This window comes from Phalacrocorax carbo, chromosome 3 (assembly GCF_963921805.1).
Source record: "Phalacrocorax carbo chromosome 3, bPhaCar2.1, whole genome shotgun sequence".
Classification (NCBI taxonomy): domain Eukaryota; kingdom Metazoa; phylum Chordata; class Aves; order Suliformes; family Phalacrocoracidae; genus Phalacrocorax; species Phalacrocorax carbo.
In genome coordinates, this window is record NC_087515.1 from 126759155 (window position 1) to 126779632 (window position 20478).

The window sequence follows — 20478 nt, forward strand, 5'->3', positions numbered from 1 at the left end:
TTCTTTTTATTGCTTTTCAACTTCTAATTATTGTAGTAGAGACTACAATAATCTCTAATAAACAATTATATAAAATTATTGGACAGTGAACTGAAAGTCAAAATACAATTAAAGTCTTTTCCTGGTTATATTTCATGCAGAAAGTGGTGTACAAAGTGTTTTTTAATATACAGCCTTTGGAAACTGAAGTGAATTGCCAAAATGTGTCAAAGATCAGTAGTAAAACTTTTAATTACACATAGAGAAAGTTCACACCTGCTAAGAAATCAGTGTCATAAGCACAGGGGACTATTCTGTTTGTTTACTCAAAAAAAAAAATCTAGATCAACTGATTGTATAGCAGGAAAACAAGACCTGTAAATTCTAACTGTGAGATTTATCTAATCTACTTATCTAAAACCTCTCTAATGAACACGTAAAGCTCTTTCTGTGGGCCATGGAGAGAAAGTGGCAAGCGAACAGACAAATTCCCCTTCTCTACTTGAAACCGTTTAATGATGGAACCTAGAAATGTCTTTTGGCAGCCAACTGCATTGATCTTAGAACCGGCCTGGACCGTAAGTTTAGCTTAGACACCTTGTATCCTAAAGCGAGGGTGGAACATCAGACTGGAAATTTGTTTGTATAGCCTTTATTTAAAAAGTAAAGATGGATCTAGACCACTGTGACACGTACGTTTGGAAGTGAAAACAATCTTGTCATCTGTAGTTTAAAACACCGGCAGAAGACCCAGTATAAGGCTGAAACGCTGAAAGTTGTTCTGATGTGGGTTTTTGCAAAACTGTAAATATCAAGTAACATGGAGCAATACTTAAGCCTACACAAAAATCTCTAAGGATTTCAAGTTTCATTTTGCTTTATACAAACACATACATATATATATAAGATGATATGTCTGTATATATCTACACACCTGTCTATCCATATTTTATCTATATATAAAAATGTATGCATATGAGATGTGGACCCAGAGTGTTGTCTAGTTCAGCCACTGGATAAATAGGCTTCGTAGCCAGCGGGACTATAAGAGTGAGAGAGTGAGGAATTATTTCTATAACTTTCTCTTCTTTTTTTTTCCCTGAGAAAGCAGAAAAAATTAATTCCTGCTCTTTGCCTCAGTTTGCTGCTTCAAACTTTTCTTCCTCAAAGCTGCAAGCACAGGTCAGCTGGAAATCAACAAGTGAAAAACAAAATCACAGGAATAGTTGAGACCTTTGGCCAAAGGTCCTTTCTAAATGACACTCCCACGGCAGAGAGATCCTGCAAACAAACCTCTCAAAAACTGCCCTCCACGAACGGCAACTCCTGAGAAATCAACAGGGAACTGCTGAAAAGGACAAAGGTCCTGTTCCAACAAATCTGGAAAAAAAAGAATTTGCATAACAATTCATGCCCAGGTTGGAGAAAATTATCAGAAGCAAAAAAAGAAAGACAAAGTGTGAAAAGGCAAGTTTGGCTCTTTGATCAGCAGAGCAGCAGTAGATGATTTTGCGTTTAACTTCACTTAGGCCAGGACCGTTTAGACTAGGTGTCCTGTCATTCAGCACAACAGAAGTCTCATTTCTTGTGGAGCTATTTGGAAATTGCCTAAGGAAAAATTAAGAATAATGGAAGTTTCTGGACTGGAGCTCACCAGGGGAATGCCTAACGTAGTAAGCAAACTCTGTAAGGGGAGATCCGAAGGTACAAAGGTAAGTCACCGATAACAAAACTAGATAATTTCTTTCACCACCGCAGTGGCATGACAGCAAAGAGAAAAGGGAGCAAAAAAAAGACAGAAGTGAAAAGTTATCATAATCTCGTATCACACGCTAAAAAAGAAAGGGGGGCTGGCAGCTTGACTGACAGCTTCTGAGATGTCACAGTTCAACAACAAGTTCCTGGGGAATAAAAAAAGGAACAAAAAATAAGGAAGATGAGCGTGAAGAGAGGTTACGTGAGTCCTGTCTCTTCCCTCCTCCCTCTTCATCCAGACCAGACATTTTATACGGATTTCACTAAAAGTAATACATGAAAAGGTAAGGGAAATGTAAGAAAGGATACTTATGGAGAAGTGAGGACGAGGAAACTTTTGTATACGGACTGTAAATTTTGACCAAAAAAGCAGCAATTTCAAACACAGCGCTTTCAGATGCTCATACGAAAGAATCAATAATGGCAAAATGACATTTTGATTACAGTCAACTGAGAGGAAAAAAGATCTTGACACAGTTCATGGTAGCAGGAAAAAGTAGGTGCTGGCAAAATGCCAAGCCGTTTAATTTAGAGCTAGACTATGCCACCTTCCTCTTCCGCTATTCCACAACCAGTAGAGCTCAGATAAGGGGCAAAGTACTACTTAAACTGGGGAGGGGGCTTGATTTATTTTACAGTTCTGGGAGGTTTCCAAATCTGAAATAGGCTGTCAGCTTGTTGATAAATCATGGAATGCGACAGGCAATATTTGATTTGGGAACTGTTCTCAAAAATACCTCCTCCTTCAATCTTTATCCCCTCATTTCAGTAATCCTGCATCACTATTACCACAGGCATATAAAGGTAGTAAGAAGCTTTCTTTAGGGCTATCACTGTAGCTATCAGCTGAGAGAGTATCTCAAAAGCTGGGAAGTGCCCGGCGGAGAAGTCCCTGGGGGTGCTGGCTGACAGCCATGACAGGCATGAGCCAGCAGTGCCCGGGTGGCCAAGGAGGCCACCAGCCCCCGGGCTTGTGTCAGCACTGGTGTGGCCAGCAGGGGCCGGGCAGGGATGAGGCCCCTGTGCTCGGCCCTGGGGAGGCCCCACCTCGAGTGCTGGGCTCAGGTTTGGGCCCCTCGGGACAAGAAGGGCCTGGAGGGGCTGGAGCGTGTCCAGAGAAGGGCAGCGGGGCTGGGGCAGGGTCTGGAGCACAAGTGTGCTGGGGGGCGGCTGAGGGGGCTGGGGGGGTTTAGCCTGGAGAAGAGGGGGCTGAGGGGAGCCCTTCTCGCTCTCTGCAGCTGCCTGAGAGGGGCTGGAGTGAGGGGGGGGCTGGTCTCTGCTCCCAAGTCACCAGGGACAGGACGAGAGGAACTGGCCCCAGGCTGCGTCAGGGGAGGGTTAGGTTGGGTGTGAGGGAAAATGCCTTCCCTGCCAGAGGGGTCAGGCCCTGGCACAGGCTGCCCAGAGAGGTGGGGGAGTCACCGTCCCTGGGGGGGTTCAAACACCGTGCAGCCGTGGCACCTGGGGCCATGGTTTAAGAGGCCTGGGGGTGTTGGGTTGGTGGTTGGACTTGATGATCCTACAGGTCTTTTCCAACCTTAATGATTCTACAATCCTATGATCAGCCACCACTGGGGTAGATGTTGCAGACCCCCCCAAACAGAGCTGCAGCCTTTGCTCTCAGACGGCTGTCCACCATTCTGCCTTGAGGGTCAGGCAGAATGAGTGCCCTTGACCTGTGCAGATGGTCACAGAACAGCGCCTGACTGCTGGGTTACGTTATGCCTCATGCTATTGGTACCTATATTTATAATGTATCTTTAATATAGTAAAACAAACAAAAAAATGTAAGAAAGTCACCGTACTCCTGTGGCACATGTGGAAATATTCAAGTATTTAAATATAGCTAATGCTATTTTAGATGCATAAGGTATCTGAGACATCCTGCACTAAGTGGTACAAGAAGACTAACATCTTTATAGTGATGTCATGGTTATTACGGTTCACTGTACGCGTACGAATTTTATATTCCCAGTACTGAAAAGCCACTAGAAAGAGGCCAGGCTTACTGAAGAAAAGTTGAGTAGAGAGATGCTATTAAAAGCACCAATTTAATAATATTCAAGCTCAAGAAGAAAGACCATGAATGAAAGAAGCCCTGTTTAGAAAGAAAAGATTCATAAATGTGAAACCATAAGGTCACCTAGGCTGATTAATTAGCAGACCATTACATTATATTCATTTATTCACGCAGTCTTCCTTCTATTACACGCAGCAGCATAATTTTTACTGCCATCAATATGGTATCCGTCCACCTTCCCAAAGAGAAGTTCACAGGTAGAGTTAGGGCTGATGAATGAGGAGGGAAAAGTGTGGACAGATTGTGAAGTAAACGAGTGCACCGAGAATGGAGAGAGCTCACATCATCATAAATAAATCAAATTACCAACAGCAAGGAATGACTTTGGGGAACAAAAGGAGGAAGGTTAAAAAAAATCCCTCCAACCTTTCCCCACGCTTACCAGCAAAACTGCTGTACCAGAAATAGATTGTGCCCTGAGAACTTGTGGGCCATAACAGAGCCGCAGCACTCACAACCTAGGTCATAGGAAAAGCTACAAAATGGAGCCATTAATATTTGTGCTTGATTAGTGGTTTTGATGTTCAAATCAGTATTAAATGTTAATGACTTAATCAGCAACGGAAAGAGATATAATTTGAATTAGTGCTAGTTCTTGACAAGGAAAAAAAAATTAATACAGGAAAATTAAGTGACTTAAGTAAAGAAGTCACAGGAGTTACAATCATGGATCCAAACTGTGTGAACTCTATATATGCTAAAGTCAGATTCGTAAGATTTGAATTCAGCCCTTAAATATGTCACATGCTTCCTGAACTGGGAAAGGAAATTATACCCGGTTTAACACTTTAAATTGGGGATAATATTTCAGAGGTGTGTGAGACAAAAGCCTTGAAAAGCAGAGGGCAAGACTTCCGAGACACGTGTGACTCAAATGGAACTCAGTACGCTGCGTACCCCAGGCTTGTACATGTGAACTGAACCAAACCATTTCTCCGGTCTAACTGAACTTCGGTACAGAGCACATATACTTGATGTATAAAACAGACTCCAGCCAAACTCATTTATATCATTATAAATCTCAAGATGGTAATTAGGGATGGAGAAATACAGTCACAATAGGTACTACTCCTGCATTATTTCATTATGTGTAACACGTTAATGCATAGGTTCTCAGCTGGGTGAAGGACACACAGGAACAGACAGGCTCATGGGGGTCAGAGTCACTCTCATTAGTATTGCTGTGTACGTGGGGATCCTGCATTAGACAGAGCAGATCTCAAAACATATTCCTGCAAAAAGCTAGGCTGAGATTTGGGAAAGATGAAAACCTAGGAACCTGCTACATTTATGATTAAGCAGCACTTACTCTGCAGAAACGCACTCATGACCTGAGATTGCACACTGCTGCAAATTAATCACACAACAAGATCTTACTCAATGTATAATCTACCAGGAAAAGGTGCGCTACATGAGTAATATTTTGCAAAATTAAGATCTGTATTTGCTGACCAAACTTCACACTAGGATCAAGTAGCAAAATATTAGAAATCACTCTGAGAAATCAGAATCATTCATTATGAGGAAAATATGAAAACAATGACCATGATTTTTTCAATTAGAAACTCAGCATGTTAGCTGCAGTGTTCATACACTTATAATTAAGCCTGCCCATTGCTCACAGTAGATTGGTTTCGCATTGCCTATAACACTGCCAGACTTCCATTGCTAGAAGAAAATTTTCCCATACCAATGTCTATATCTATTCAATTTTTATAAATTCCAGATAACTTTAATTCAGCCACTTGCCAAAACAATTTTAAGAAAATAAAGGAATGTTTTATCCATGCTTAAAATAAAAATCTTTGCAATCATTTAATTTAAAAAGTTCCAGTTGCCTCCCTGTTTTGAAATAGGGATTTGAATGTAGATCTTGGCTTGCTCAGCGTAACAGCTCTTCTTTTGGGCTTCTCAATCTGGATTTCAAAGCAGAAGCCTCAAAGCTCATTGATTTTCTCAGTCAAACAAAAACTGTGAAAATCCACTACCAGCCTGTTCTATCTCAATGAAGTGGTGGATGCTTATAGTTCACAATGATCTAATACCTCTACCAATTATTTTATTTGGCTTTCTTAAGCACAAGTAGCTTTCCCTGAACCTGCACTCCTTCTACATCACTTCTATAGAATCATAGAACCATAGAATCATTCAGGTTGGAAAAGACCTCTAGGATCACCAAGCCCAACCCCCAACCCAACACCCCCAGGCCTCTTAAACCATGGCCCCAAGTGCCACGGCTGCACGGTGTTTGAACCCCCCCAGGGACGGTGACTCCCCCACCTCTCTGGGCAGCCTGTGCCAGGGCCTGACCCCTCTGGCAGGGAAGGCATTTTCCCTCACACCCAACCTAACCCTCCCCTGACGCAGCCTGGGGCCGGTTCCTCTCGTCCTGTCACTGGTGACTTGGGAGCAGAGACCAGCCCCCCCCTCACTCCAGCCCCTCTCAGGCAGCTGCAGAGAGCGAGAAGGGCTCCCCTCAGCCCCCTCTTCTCCAGGCTAAACCCCCCCAGCTCCCTCAACCTCTCCTAATTCCATCAACATAAGGTGTGTTTTTTAGGTGTTGTCTGCGCTTGACTTTAAAACACAATATTATCACAAGTTAGACAGCAAAAGTTTGCCAAGACATTTTCAAATCCATATATATCTGTCTGTATGTGTACATGCAATACACATTGTCTTAATCTATGCAATAAACTGGTCGGCGACCAGCTGATATGAAATGGTGGGGGACAGCTAGGCTAGAGCTTGGCAAATTCACCTCACAGCTGAAGTGGTGGACTTTATCACCGATCACTGGCACACATAATTCGCACTTACTCACATAGCATCTTATCTTAAATCCCAGAAACATCGACCTCAACAACCTAACTTGGAAGATTTTAAACAAATAAAATTCCCTCCAGAAGGAAGATAAACAAGTTTCAGGTTTAAGCAGATGAAAATTCTTGCCTTACTAAGGACTATAATTGAGTACAAACAAATAGTTTTAGAATTAATTCTACGATAACTGTTTGCTATGACACCTTTGCAGTTTGTCTATGTTATTTTTCAGAAGGAAAAGAACAAATGATAGCACTTCCCAGAGCTTCAGTGAAGGTTGTTCTGTTATGGTTTGTTTCATTTTGGTTTTAATTTGTAAAAAGGTTCAATTCTTTGTACACTGTAAATCAAATTAAGGCCTGCCTAGGGACTCATCATCTGAAGCATCTAATGAAGAAAATACATCAGGGCTGATGCAAATTTATTGGATGATTTTTGCACAAAGGAAACAACAAAATAGCCAAGAAGAACCACATATTAACGAGGAAACAGATGATATTTAATTAAATAAATATTCTTGGCAGTACTCCAAGGAATGATATTGTATGGGTGTTGGACAGCCACATTTTGAAGCAGGTTACTAAGGTTTAAACTACATTGTTCATTGTTTTTCTTTCTACTTATAGAGCGAAAGTACCTAAGAGACAACCAGACAGTTCTTAGAAATCAAGCATCTAAAAGCACAGTAATATCACACATTCTCTACTGATGGTTAATTAAGGGTTTCCTTCGGAAAAAAAAAAATCTATTTTTGTTAACTCTGTATTTATGCTTATTATAAGTATTTTCATTCCTTCCATAAAAATAATTAATCCATTTAATTATTTAAGATCATTAATGCAATCTTAAATACTACACGTAAAAGAGTTTAGAGAATTTTGAGAATTGCTTATCTGGAAGACAAATTATGGGGGGCTTTGATTAATAGGAGTCCTTTTTCAGGACTGTTTTAGGCATAGTACAGCAATGACACCCTGACAAAGAACCTGGGTTGTGATGTAGACAAGACAGATGACTAAACTTCTAATTCATTTGACTATGGCTGAATCTTGTGACTGACAGGTTACAGTTAAAGACCCATGCAAAGGTTCACTGAAGTGAACCTGCACAACCGAAATTGAAATTCTGTTGGTCCCCCTGCGTACCTGTTTTGGCCTTGGGTCCTTGACAGGAAAAGGCTGTAATACAATCTGTAATCAAGGTGTCCATGATAAACAAAATCATTTAGTATTACTATTACATATGGAGCTCATTATTGTTTCCTGGGGTTTTTTGTTGTTGTTGTATTTTAATTAGCAAGATGGAGGGAAAAAGAACTTTAGTCAATGACTGAAATAGCTGTCCTCATTGAGGAGAGTGGGTTTTAAGACATGGACTTCAATTTAATCCTACCTTATTCTAAAGGTAAAAGCAACAGAAGCATGACACTGTTTCTACTGACTTTTGACCATATGCCTATACCATTTGGTTTCTCAAATCCCTCCCAAATTTTTAATAGCATTAACCACCAGTAAACGGCTGAACAGCTCTAGAGTCAGCCATGTGCCTTTTGGCAGCCAATCACATAAGTAATCTGATGTCTTCAGTGCAATTAATATTTAAAAAATTCTCTAAAATGCATATATGCTAGTTCTACTCACACTTGCTAATACATGCCTTGTACAGAAATCAGTAATGTCTCCCATTTTCTTTTAACTGAGTTTGTAGTTGGAATCAAAATGAACTCCAGTCACCCGAGATCATTATTTAACATTTTCAAATACATGCTCCCAGTCAACAGCACTCACATAGTTCATAGATACTATTAGTAAACCTTGCAAGTGCCAGGTCCTGCCCCTGGGGAGGAAGAGCCCCCCGCACCAGCACAGGCTGGGGGGGACCTGCTGGAGAGCGGCTCTGCTGAGAGGCCCTGGGGGTGCTGGGGGGCAGCGAGGTGACCCTGAGCCAGCACTGGGCCCTTGGGGCCAAGGGGGCCAGCGGTGTCCTGGGGGGCAGGAAAAGGCGTGTGGGCAGCAGGGCGAGGGAGGTTCTCCTCCCCCTCTGCTCTGCCCCAGTGAGGCCACATCTGGGGGGCTGCGGCCAGTTCTGGGCCCCCCAGTGCAAGAAGGGCAGGGAACTGCTGGAGCAAGGCCAGGGCAGAGCTGCCAAGGGGATCAGGGGCTGGAGCATCTCCCTCGTGAGGAAAGGCTGGGAGACCTGGGTCTGTTCAGCCTGGAGAAGAGAAGGCTGAGGGGGGATCTCATCAGTGCCTATAAATATCTGAAGGGTGGGTGTCAGGGGGATGGGGCCGGGCTCTTTTCAGCGGTGCCCAACGCCAGGCCAAGGGGCCACGGGCACAAGCTGGAACACGGGAAGTTCCCCCTGAACATGAGGACAAACCCCTTCCCTGTGCGGGTGCCAGAGCAGGGGCACAGGCTGCCCAGAGAGGCTGTGGGGTCCCTTCCCTGGAGACATTCACCCCCCGCCTGGACACGGTCCTGTGCCCCCTTGTCCTGGTTTCAGCTGGGATAGAGTTCAATTGCCTTGTAGTAGCTCGTACGGGGCTGTGTTCTGGATTTGTGCCGGAAACAGCGGTGATAGTGTGTAGATGTTTTAGTCGTTGCTCAGTAGCGCTTACACTGGCCAAGGCCTTTTTCAGCTCCCCGTGCTCTGCCAGGGGCACAAGGAGCTGGGAGGGGGCACAGCCGGGACAGCTGACCCCAACTGACCCAAGGGATGTTCCATACCATGTGACGTCATGCTCAGCACATAGAGCTGGGGGAAGAAGAAGGAAGGGGGGGACGCTGGGAGTGATGGTGTTTCCCTTCCCAAGTCACCGTTACGCGTGATGGAGCCCTGCTGTCCTGGGGATGGCTGAGCCCCCGCCTGCCCACGGGAAGGGGTGAATGAATTCCTTGTTTTACTTTGCTTCCGCGCGCAGCTTTTGCTTTACCTGTTAAACTGTCTTTATCTCAACCCATGAGTTGCCTCACTTTTACTCTTCCGATTCTCTCCCCCATCCCACTGGAGGGGAGTGAGCGAGCGGCTGCGTGGGGCTGAGTTGCTGGCTGGGGCTAAACCATGACACCCCTGCTCTGGGTGTGCCTGCTCAAGCAGGCGTGGGACGGGATGATCTCCAGAGGGCCCTTCCAACCCCCAAAATTCTGGGATTCTGGGATTCTGTATCTCCCAGAACTTCTGTCTTTATGTGAAAACTGTGTCCACAAGGAACAACGGCCGCAGAGACAGAATTTTATTTTTGTACATTCCTAAGCCTAGTGGTTATGTTTAGAAAAGCAAGTAATTCAGTTGCACAAAAATAAATCTGTAAAAAAGCAGTTGTTGGTAAAGTCCCTATCTGTATATTACATGCTATTTGGACTAGACTTACTCTGACCATCAATCGCGTGGCTGTGTGCAGCTGCCTGAAGGTCAGTCACTAGTTCAAATTTTATTTTCCAAGACAATAAGTTGGTTTAGTCTCCTCCAAAAGGAGTCTTAGTGTATACACCAAACTGAACAGATACTCAGAAAGGCAGGATAACTGGAGGATTCAGTTTAAAATTACGCTAATGCTGCAACCAAATTTTAGCCATTCTTTTCTCTCCCTTGCATCTGATACCCATATAGCAAAATTAGAAAATCCACTTTTTATGCAGATGAGCAAACTTTTGTTATTAATTTCATCCCAAATTGCTTACATGTTCATTAGCAAATACACAGAAAAAAACATTAACAATTTGATAGTCTGCAAATAGTCTGTAGTTCAATTCCATAAGGTAGTTCATTACCCTATACAAATGGGAGCTGTGAAGTCTTAGCAGAAAGCAGAAAAATCTTATAAAACTAATATTTGCAGGCAAACGCTGTAAGAATGTTTCTATCACTTCTATTAACTCATGTAATGGCCTATTCTTCACCATCACTCCACCCACATTTCTTTTCCTTGGGACTGTTATTGAGCTTTAAAGATACATATGACAGGTTTGTCAGCAAATCAGCAATATTTTGAATCTTCCCAAAATCACAGTAATAACCCTGACCGCACTTTGCACTAAAATATCACATTATTCCTCTTTTCTCAAGATTCATGTTTATTAGTCCCCTCAGCTAAAAGAGAGGGAACCGCAGTCCACCGTGGCTCTTGAAAATTTTTCAGAATGACATCTCACTGAAGAAACAGACTCTGTGTATGCATGGTAGATAAAAGGAATATTCATCTTGGAAAAGTTATCAATAAACTATCTAAGAAAATGCAAATTCTCGTTTTCATTATTACTACTCATTGATATTGGGCATGCTCTTGCTGGGAGCCGAGCAATCTGGCTCTAAGCCAGTAAAGCACTTAAGCATTTTCTTATCTTTATGCATTGAAGTCAATATTACTATTCACATGCTTAAAGTTAAGCATGTGTAAAAGTTCAGTCTCGCTCCAGACTGAACCCACCAGAAAAGCACATTTAATGGAATATGGAAATATATTTAAAAAAAAAATCCTAGGCCAGAATGTTCTACAGATTGAAATAATGTTCATTTTTAAATAGTTCTGTTCCTCCAAGATTTGCTCCATTTCATTGGGTTGACAGTATGACAGCGCGTGTGTGTCCAACAGAGGAGAAAGATTTGAGGATTACAATTCAAATATTATCTTATAATAGTTATCCCTATATCTTACAAAACTATTAAATGCTAGGGACTCAGTTCATGCCTGATGTAACTCTGGCTGAAATCAAAGAGTTGCCACAAAGAAGAAATTGGCCTTATGTGTGTACGAGTGCTTTTTCCGTAGATGTTGCTAGACTTCAGGATGTTAAGCTTTTGTAAACCTCCATTAAAGAGCTTTTATCAACTCCTGTTGCAGTTTCCATAGAAACAGCATATCATAATTTCTGTGAGAATATAAAACCTTTTTCAACACATTTGATGGTAATTTTCTCAAAATGACCTCCACATAATTAATGTGATATCTGACCCCTGCTTTAACGTTATTTTCTAAGAAACAAGCTGTATTGCTCCTTCAAAAATCTGAATGCATTGTTCGTCCCAAGCAAAAAAGACCTTGAAAGTTTGGGATCTACTCAAGCGGGTATTGTATATGTGGCCAGTTCATGTTTCTCCTTCTTTTAACACATTTCTCTGACTTTGTGGGAGATTATCTAGACGTGTACGACCTCGGTGCTTTTGCAAATATAGCAGTCAGAAACCTGCAACGTGAAACCAAATAAAACCTGAGCCGTCCACCTGTCCGAATCCCACTAAGAATCCCAGTTCTCAAAAGTTAAGAGTTTATTGCATGATTTCCACGCAACATGAAACGCTCGCGATGAAATTTTACTGATCACGTTCTCTCTCAGAGCAACGTCACCTTTCTGGAAATGCTGACCACAATGCCAAGAGAACAGACCTTTCAGAATTTTACATCATTTTCACAAGATGAAAAGAAAATGCAGTCAAACAAGATTTTACCTTAAGCCCACATACTTAACTGAGATGACTAATTTCTATTTACTTCAAGAATTGATTAGAATTTGATTCTGATGGGGGTAATAGACATTCAAAAGTTTGGGAAAATGCTATCAAACTTTGGAAATTAACTTTAGAAATCTATTGCTGAAAACCTTCTCTGCTTATATTTATCCTAAATCTTTGTTTACCCCAATCTACTTTCTCTAATTACAGGAGAGCATCCTTTTTCTTTCTTTCTCTCTTTTATTGTTTTCAATATGGCAGTTTTGTTGTCCTTTCCCAGCTGAATTCTTTTCTCCTGGCGATACTCTCTCTGTTTGCTTACAGTTTGGCATTTCTGGGTTTTTTAATGTTTTCATTTCCATGAAAAGGTCATGGACCTCATGGATCATCTCTCGGTTTTCAGAGATTCATTTCCTAGTTATGCACTTCCATTATTTTTTTAATCATTTCACACAGAATGGCACCTTTGTTCAAAAATGAGTAAACACTAAAAAATTAAATGAAAGGATGCTGCTTTCTATAGCAAAAATTTTGAAGTCTCCTCCAAAAGGGATTATTTGCATATACTCACTGATATATGAAAACTACCAGCTGATTAAAAGTTTCATGGAAAATATATCAATCAGAGTGTCTCCTCGAACAATCTGGACTACTTCGTATATTTATTTAGGTATATATATTGACGTACAAAATAGACACCACTGTTTCTGAGAGCATTAGAATGTGCAAGCAGCAATCTGCCTCCTTCTGAGTCAGACCCTCAAATTGTTCAGTTCACATGAAAGCTTTCTTTTTTCGTTGGGTTGTGTTACTATTGGAAACGCTCCTGTTCTCATGGACAGCATTTTGAAATATATGTATACCTATTTGCCATGGATCTCAGACACTTTCTATCTAGTAGAGAAGAAATTCTCTTTATATGCTTAATAGAAATAGAAACTATTGGACTGCTACGGACTGCTGGCTGCTTGCTGCAAGAGATGCTTATTTCTTGCATAAACTCTCTTGACCACCTCTTTCCGTAAGCTGTCTTTATCGAGAAGACTTTCTTTTATATACAACTGTATTTATAGGGAATAAAACGACATTTGCATACAAAAGCTACTTCTGTTCACTCTTGGGGGGAGAAAGGAAAGAACATTTCTCTTTCACAAATATTCCAGTGTTCTCAAGACTTGACCAAAGTGTTCAGGTATTCTAATAGGTTCCTCAGCCTCCGGGGTGTAAACCAAAGGTATTATCTGAAAGTGGCAGCATGACCCTAGGGTGATGCTCAGAGGAAACCACTAGAAACATAAGCGAACAACTCCAGCCTTGCCTCTCTCACACAGAAGAGTTGAGAGTTGCATTTCCGCAGAGAAGAAAATAAAAACCCTGCCTTTTCTTCCTGTATTCTGCATGACCTTGTAAATATGCATTTAACCTCGTCACTCAGCTGGAAGGACTAACATAATTTCAGTTCTTCAAAGAGGCCCTTACCACTGTCTTCAATCTCTTTTTATGTCATCTAATCATCCACCGGTTTAATTACTTCTTTTTACCCAGTGACTATTTTTCAAAAAATGTTATGTTTCCTGGAACTTTACATCCTAGAAAAACCATAACCTCAAGTTTGAAACTCCAGTATTTATTGCTAAAAAATAATGAATTCGTGCGCTGGCTGTCAAAAGCTGCTGTTATCCTCTCCTATGTGTAAATGCTACTGCTCAAGGGTTGTCCTCTTTCCCTGGGAGAACTGCAATGGGTGCAGAAGGCCTGTAGCATGATCCCGGAATCACAGAATCCCAGAATTGGGAGTTGGAAGGGCCCCCTGGAGCTCACCCCGTCCCACCCCCTTCTTGAGCAGGCACCCCCAGAGCAGGGGCACAGGGCCGCGTCCAGGCGGGGGGTGAATGTCTCCAGGGAAGGGACCCCACAGCCTCTCTGGGCAGCCTGTGCCCCTGCTCTGGCACCCGCACAGGGAAGGGGTTTGTCCTCATGTTCAGGGGGAACTTCCCGTGTTCCAGCTTGTGCCCGTGGCCCCTTGGCCTGGCGTTGGGCACCACTGAAAGAGCCCGGCCCCATCCCCCTGACACCCACCCTTCAGATATTTATAAGCACTGATGAGATCCCCCCTCAGCCTTGTCTTCTCCAGGCTGAACAGACCCAGCTCTCCCAGCCTTTCCTCACAAGGGAGATGCTCCAGCCCCTGATCCCCTTGGCAGCTCCCCCCTGGCCTTGCTCCAGCAGCTCCCTGCCCTTCTTGCACTGGGGGGCCCAGAACTGGCCGCAGCCCCGCAGCTGTGGCCTCACTGGGGCAGAGCAGAGGGGGAGGAGAACCTCCCTCGCCCTGCTGGCCACGCTCCGTTTCATGGACCCCAGTGATCTAGCTACAAAATGTGTTCTAATTAAACTTTTTATTGTTAGTAAACTTTCTCTGTGAATATCTTCAAGCAAATTCAAGGAAATTATGCCTGACCCTCAGTTGCCTCATACCAACGTTAAAAAACGAGCACCTGAGCATAATCTGAAGAATCGTGCACAGAAGGGAGTTGTTCATTCATAGGATATTCAGCTGCTGGCCCTGATATCCCAGTAAGTGTGCTGGGTCTTCTCTTTAATCTTGCTTTGTTACCATAAGTTCTGTAAAGAGCTGAATTTTCTCATCGTGCTCGTCTTCAAAGTGCAAGAGGAAAACTGCATTTACCCTACATGTGCTTCATTAACAGCATTCGTTCCGTTCCTGGCAGCATGTTTCTGTCATGCCTTGCTCAGTCACGGGTTTGTGAGAACGAAACATTTAACTGACATGTAAGATTGAACTTCATCTCCCCGAGCACACCTTAACACTGTTCAGTGTTTAAGATTTCCAGGAGGGAATGGGCATTGCTATGTCTGCGGCTCTGTTATTAAGCGGAAAAGTTGGCTTCTTCGCTGATTGCAGTCCCTTGGTTTTTGCCATTATTTATTGAGGCAAAACATTCTGAATGCTACTGAAATCTCTTAATAAACTTTATTCTGCAAAATTCAATGTATCTGTTGATTACGTAGAGATTCAACCTAGTTGGTTTGTGCCGTTGTTAAAGGAATGTCTGTATTAGAACACAGTACTCCAACCAGGCAAGCAGGGCAGCAAAATGACCTCACTTTATGTGCTTGACATTTTTAATAGGATCATATTGCTTACTGTATGAAACCTCCCATCTCCTGTAACTGTATATTTCAAGCCCACAAAATAACAATATCATTTTGTAATAAAATTTCTAGTGCTTTATGTATTTTCTATACACCTCTCACAGTTTATGTGTACTTCAGCTGTCATTTTACCTCCCTATCTTTAGCATCTCAACCTTTTTTCCTGCTCGCTTTCAGGTTCCTGATGATTTACCAGCAAATTCTCACGAGTACCCTCACTGAAAAATGTATTGTAGATCATTTAGTGATAATCTCTTCCAGCATCAAACAGCAGTTGCAGTGGATTAAGAAAGAAGCCAAAGAAGCCACAGCTTAGACTGATTTTAGGACACTCAGAGGACTCCTTTGGAAGCAGGACACTTGGGTTTTCTTCCCCGCTACAGTGAGTGTTTATTTATTTATAAAATGGACAAAGGGTCAGAGGCATTACCTGAAGAAAAAAAAGTGTTTTCTTCACTGCTTGGCGATCGAGGGAATCTCTTAGAAAGCGGGGGAAGATCAGTTAAAATCCTGTTAGTCAAAGGAGGGAGCTGAAAGTTGGATTTCTCCCTAAACTCTCACATAAAGTTCAGCTTCTTCTTGCCTCATATCTTCCTAGAGGTGCCCCAAATGGAACCACTTGGTTTTGAACCAAAGGACTTGCTTCACCCAGTTTCCATTGTTTTCAACAGGAAAAGTCTAAATTATGTCATGAAAAACTTTTTGAAATCACATTTGTTAATGAGTCAGAAGAATTGATTAGTTGCACAGTTCTGCCCCCGCTTCTTCACCTACAACACGCCCAGCACAATGCAGGGAAAGTCGCGCATTTAAAGACATCTAAATTCAGGCGTATTAGCTCTGAACTGAATCCAGTCCCTACTGTACCTTCTTATCTCTCAGCTGCTCTTCAGATTTTTGGCAATTTTTCCCCCACCTATTCCCCATCTATTCCTGGATGGATCGAGTTGCTATTATGCTGTTACTACTCATTTTTCCACTAATCGCTTCAGAAAGAGATTTGTAAAGTGTCCAATTTCCATTTAATTTTGAGAGGTACATACTTAACTATCTTTTGTCTATTTAAAGACATTCACCATCTTTTACAGGTAAAATAAAAGGAATGCAACAATAGGGATACTGATACAAATTCTTATTATTATCCAAAAATTTTCCAAAGAGAGAATTATGATTTGTTAGCGCTCTCCTAATAATAATTCAGCACACAAATCTTACTTTACTCAGAGAAAAAATCCTACACGCAAACTTATTTATGCTGTTGTTGGCCATTTACAGCCTGCCACCTAATCCTCTCCAGCACTAATCTTTTGTGACACATTAAAATATTCAATATCATACCTTCTAAAAGGAGATGATAGGAACAACATTATTAAAAAGAGATAGACTTGGCAATATCACCCTGAGGCCACCCTAGAATTATCCTAATTATAGGTAAATTTATAGATACTTTTTTTATATATATACACACACATATGAAGAGATGAAGTCCACATCTGTAACATGAAAATATTGACTAATGGCAGACAATCACCATTGTTTCTTCATAGTATGTTTCAGAGATCATTGGATATGATCATGATGAACCTGATTACTTCACGGTTTTTACATTCCTGAATATGATGTAATGTATCAACACATTAATTGAAATTTTGGTCACAATTAGCATGTATTAAATTTCTGATTAGTTGTATGCATTTAAAGCACTTTAATTGGTTTGTTTCCATTGATATAATGTAATGTGTTTTAAACTATGTAATTTAGAGGTGTGTATTTAGTTATCATTGATTAGCTAATCAATAGTATTGTCACAAGCGTATGAATGCTGGGTTAATTATGTCTGAAACTCACATTTCTCAGGAAATAAGTGATATAACAATTTTCCCTCTGGCTATGTTAGCACATCATTTGCTTCTTTTATTAAGTCATGCAGATACTAACATGAGTTTGTGTTCTCTCGCTTGTTTTGTAAAGCACTTGAAATGTCTAACAGATCTATTCCTCTGATTAACTTCTTTTAAACTTGTAATTCCAGTGACTTACGAGAAGGACTCACGTGAAATATTTACAACACATTCACAGCAGCAAAATTAAAATTCAGACACCACAGACAGGAAAATTAGCACCCGCTCCATTTACAAATTTGGGGAGGGGGGTGGGTTTAGTATTAGTTTGTGAGATCTTTAGTCAAACTGAGCAACATTTGGTACGTACTGACATCAACAGCAATGCTGCCATCGGCTGCAGCGTGGCTGAAGCGGCGGCACTGCTGTTATTGAGGGGAACTGTAGTTTCACACAGCTCAGAAGAACTAGTTGTGAAAAACATGGTTCAGCAAGAAATATTGCTTAGCCCTTGAATAAATATTTTTGTATTTTTACAATTTGGTAATGCTATAGAGAATTTTTAAGATTCTTTATTCATTGGACTCAGATTCTCTCAATGACACTTGAGCATTTAAAATAATAAAATATTTTTAAGACCTACTACATATTTTTCTATTTCTTATCTGAGTTCAATTCACCATTTAAAATCCAAAATTGTTTTCCTCTGTGAATTTGTCCTTTTCCATTTAATAAACTTTCTTTTTCCTCTGATTTCAATGGAACTGAAATGTTGTTTAACAATAACTGCAACTGTCTGAGCTCTATGTCATTTCAAGACGTTCTTATAAAAGTATTTCAAAAGCGGCATTCACCTAACTGTGAGAGATGTATTTCCTAGTAAACTGATACAGCCACAATACAACGTGCTTTTTGAGGTTGTACCAAAATATCAGCAAGAATTCACTACAATGGATATAAAATGTGTAGGTCAGGACTACCAAGTTCACTTTGTAAGCCTCAGGCATAATGGAGAACCAAACCATGCTGAGTTATTTTCATTTTTCCCATGGCTCCTATGTCATGGCCAGTGCAGAAGCGGTTACCAAGCTTTGAGTTATAACCAAAGAACATATTAAATGTTCCTCAAAACCACCACAGTAAATTTTCAGGCATTGAGTTTAATGCTTTGTCCTCATAGTCATCTCATAGGCCAAGTCAGCTTAGAAATTGCAAAATAAATATTACCCAGTGCTGGTTATGTTTCCAGTGGGAGACCACAAGGTTGTAGCAATTCATCCAAGTACCAAGGCCATTTTCTGAGTCACATAGTGAGGCAAGGGCTGAAGTGGTTCTGGTTCGTTCCAGGTCATCAGAAGACTCACATTAAGGTTCACGTCTCCTTCCTTGGCCCAGGGTAGTGCAGCTGAGCCCCACGCTCAGTCTAGACTAAGACTTGGAAGGGAGTTAATTGGGTGATCATGGATGGAGTATCTCACCACTTTACTAGAAAGATGTAGTGATGAGTCTATGCTCACCAGGAGCACTGGGCACAAGTGGACATACCGGCTTTGACCTAGAAAGCCCTTTGGTTCCACACCACCTTACACTCCCTCTTTCTCCCTCTCTCTCCATTAGTCTCTGCACCTAGTACTGAAGCAACTGAAACCATTTGAAAATGGAAATCAGTAATATCTATTTTAGTAAGAGCTCTCTTTCAAAATTGTCTTTTCACCTCTATATGGAAACGTTCAGGAAATTCCAACCTACCGAAATAGTCCAAGACAAGCTTTAGAATTTAATACCAACCACCTGGAGTACACATAAAGACAAACCCTAGGTAAACACTAACTAAAAGGCAAGATGGTCAATATTGCATATAACCCTAAGAACATCCACACTGGATCTGACCAAAAGTACATCTGGGTCCCTTTCTTTGGCAGTGCTTTAGATGTTGCCCAGTATAACAGTGTAAGCACACCGTGGTATTTCCTCGTACATTCTCCCATTTCCAGTTACCTGCACTAAAGGCCACTAATAGAAGTGGTATTTCTTTTTTAACAGGTCTGCATGCATTTTTCTTCTCTGAAGTTCTCTAAACACTTTCTGAGCTCTTGTAAACTCCTGGCGTTCACAGTAGCCTTTGCCAACGAGCTCCACACAGGCCGCATGAGCCACTGAACCAAGAGACCCCCAACTTTCCAACTGAGTAAACCATGTTTTTGTTGAGTATGCAGAAGTCTGCAAAACCTTAGATCTCACAACTGACTTTTTAATGAATAAGCAAGGTATTTTGTTTCATTTTGGGGATATTTCAGATTGAATTAGTTGTAATTACCATGTCCCTCTGCGGCCAATGCAGTTATATTAATTTCAGTTATAATAAAGTGCTCAACATTTTAAATTAGAAAGATAAAATGTCTAACATTCCAATAAGAACCTTCTGCATAGTATGTGCCATCTATCAAATCCATGATGCTGTGGTATAAATCCTTTCTAAACGCTCGATTTGGATGTCTTGTGCATCTCACCCACTACTCTGCCACTCAGAACACGGCCAACTCAAGCTCATGCAAGTAGAATTTTTATGCATCATCATGCACGGCTCATGCTCTCTTCTTGCCGCCCTCAGTTGTCCCAGTAAACCCAAATGAGTCTTGACCCTTTCCAAACTCCAGGTCGATTGTTTCAAGAATCAGTCAAAACAATTTTTATTTATTTCCACCCCACCGAAACAGAGGTAGTTAAAAACAATGTATCTGTGACTAATAAAACTACCATCTTAGGAGCCACAGATACTAAAACATTTAAAGGTTAGGACACTCACAGAATACAAAATGAAAGATTTCCAAACTAAGCGAGCAATGTGTGCACATCATCAGAAATTGTAAACAACGAAAACACAACAAGGGCACTTGCCCTACACATTATCCGATAACAAGCATGCATCATCAGAGGATGCACGGTAGCCGAAACTGGCAATGTGCTATGAATTATGCAAACAACTAATAAAAAACTGGTATATTTTCAACTCTAAAATACAGAAGTACTGAGCGAAGTAGAAGCTGCATGAGGATGGATTAAATATACACCAATTTCCTTTCGAGACGCCTTTAATAAGTTCACAAAGAATGACATCTAACCTGAATGTTTTGTCAGTAATACGCCAGCTTTGCCTTGCTTCCCAACTAATAATACATTTCAGCAGAATATATTTATTTATTTCGATGTTTGTTTTTAACCACTGATAACTGAAAGGGGCTACAGAATGGTTGCACACAATTACATCATTCATTTCTTGTAGATGATATCCCTTCCCCCTCCTCTGTCACTTGATTCTTGACTGAGCTAAAGCACTGAAAAATTAGACTTCATTTCAGTATGCTAATAGCAATCTATCCA

General features: G+C 41.3%; 1 protein-coding gene and 1 long non-coding RNA gene across 2 annotated transcripts in view; one reads left to right on the top strand and one right to left on the bottom strand.

Annotated features, from left to right (window-relative positions):
• Positions 1-20478, bottom strand: part of MSRA (methionine sulfoxide reductase A) — a 301026-nt gene that overhangs the window by 208044 nt on the left and 72504 nt on the right. The gene's annotated exons all lie outside the window — the stretch shown is intronic.
• On the top strand, positions 1243-15769 carry LOC135312912 (uncharacterized). The gene is made up of 3 exons (XR_010372528.1): positions 1243-1691; positions 14489-14656; positions 14791-15769. It is a non-coding gene; the product is annotated as an uncharacterized LOC135312912 (long non-coding RNA).